The sequence below is a fragment of the Cololabis saira genome, chromosome 13 (genome assembly GCF_033807715.1).
Source record: "Cololabis saira isolate AMF1-May2022 chromosome 13, fColSai1.1, whole genome shotgun sequence".
Lineage (NCBI taxonomy): Eukaryota > Metazoa > Chordata > Actinopteri > Beloniformes > Belonidae > Cololabis > Cololabis saira.
The window spans coordinates 3,352,242-3,354,060 of record NC_084599.1 but is presented as its reverse complement, the minus strand read 5'-3'; the positions used below and the strand labels follow the sequence as shown (position 1 = coordinate 3,354,060).

At 41.5% G+C, this 1,819-nt stretch overlaps 1 non-coding gene across 1 annotated transcript; it reads right to left on the bottom strand.

The window, feature by feature from the left end:
* Window positions 1-605: 605 nt before the first annotated feature.
* Window positions 606-678, bottom strand: trnak-uuu (transfer RNA lysine (anticodon UUU)). The gene has a single exon. It is a non-coding gene; the product is annotated as a tRNA-Lys (tRNA).
* Between the last annotated feature and the right edge of the window lie 1,141 nt (window positions 679-1,819).

Genomic DNA, 1,819 nt, shown 5'->3' with positions numbered 1-1,819 from the left:
CAGTGTTCAATATTGTGGAGAAACTTTCTATTTATTACCGTTAGCATGTGTGGGCCCCAGTTGTTACTGGTAAGAGAAATCACCACGGATCAACCTGGACACACTGCTTGAAAAGCAGTTATGCTAATCACTAAACAACAACAAAGTACCTCTTTGCTGCCATTAACATTGTTACATTATTGTTTGGACACATGCAGGTCACTCAGATTAAGAGTCTGATGCTCGACATCTGAGCTACCGAGGTCTTGCATGAAAGCTTTGTTTCTGTCTCTCCTCCATTTGTTTTCTTTATTTACTGTAATAGCTTTAGAGCAGGGGTCACCAACCCTGGTCCTCGAGGGCCGGTGTCCTGCATGTTTTAGATGTTTCCCTGCTTTAACACACCTGATTCTAATTAATCATCGTCATCAGCTTGTCATCCAGGGCTGCACAATTCTGTTGATGACACAGTCACTTGTATCATGGTGCAATGAAGCAGGGAAACATGTAAAACCTGCAGGGACACCGGCCCTCGAGGACCAGCATTGCCCACCCCTGCTTTAGATGAATCTTGAAAATGAACAGGTTGCTTCTTAAGAGTCAGAAATTGTAGTCATCAGTTAATCCACCTGAACAGGGACTTGAACCCTGGACCCTCAGATTAAAAGTCTGATGCTCTTCCAGCTGAGCTACTCAGGTCATATTTGGAGGGTTTTGTTTCTTCTTTTCACATTTTTTTTTTACAAATATAAGGCATTTCAGAGGTTTTGAAAAGTCCTGGAGGAACTTTCAGTGGTTGTTCCTCTTAAACATGACAGGAAATGCTACTCAATTCTGCTTTAAACTTTGCAGGTTTTTCTTCCATTGAAGTCTTTCTGTCTGGCAAAAGTCAGTCTTCAGTTTTCCAGTATTTGTAGTAAAAATGTTTTAAAAACTGGGCTAAACAGAAAATCTAAGATAGAAAGTCTAAAACGGGATAAAAATATATTTGTTCAAAGCCAGATCAGAAATGTTTTGAATCTGCTTTTAAACGTTAATGTTCACTTTGGCCCTCAGGTTCTCCTTGTTGCTGACCCATAAAACGTGGGTTGTGGTGCTGGAAGACTCACTGTCTCACCGTGGGTTCTGGTAATAACAAGGACAATGTTTAATGGGCCGGTACCTGAGGACGTGAAGGACCGTGAGGGCTCATAAGTTAAACGAAAGTCAGTAAGACACGAAGGTGCAAGGTGATGAAGAATTGTTCTGAAAGGATGCAACTCCAGCTGGGTTCATTCAACTGATACTTCAGTCGTTCTAGAATCGGACCATAATGCAACGCCTGATTTATTCTTCTGCTTAAAACTGGCTCATTTTCATTATTCTGGGTATCCCCAATTCAACATTGGGAAATCATTTCCATGAACAAATAAGAGGAATAGCGTGAGGTTCAAACACTGTACTTTTATCACGGTGTGCTGAAGCAGGGTAGCATTTAAGTCTTAATACATGCAGGACAGTGGCACTCGAGGACCAGGGTTGCCTACCCCTGGTCTGGTGTAACGTTAAAATATAATAAAGAAACGTCTCGTAATGTACAGCGTTGTACAGTGATATAAACATCGTATATAAATATAGTCAGATAAAAATCACATTACTGTTGCCGCTGTATGTTTAAACCAGGGGTGCCCAATCCTGGTCCTCGTGGGCCCCTATCCTGCATGTTTTAGATGTTTCCCTGCTTCCTCACACCTGATTCTAATTACTCGTCATCATTAGCTTGTCATAAAGGTCTGGACAGTTCTGTTGTTGAAACAGCTACTTTTATCACGGTGTGCTGAAGCAGGGAAACATCTAAAAC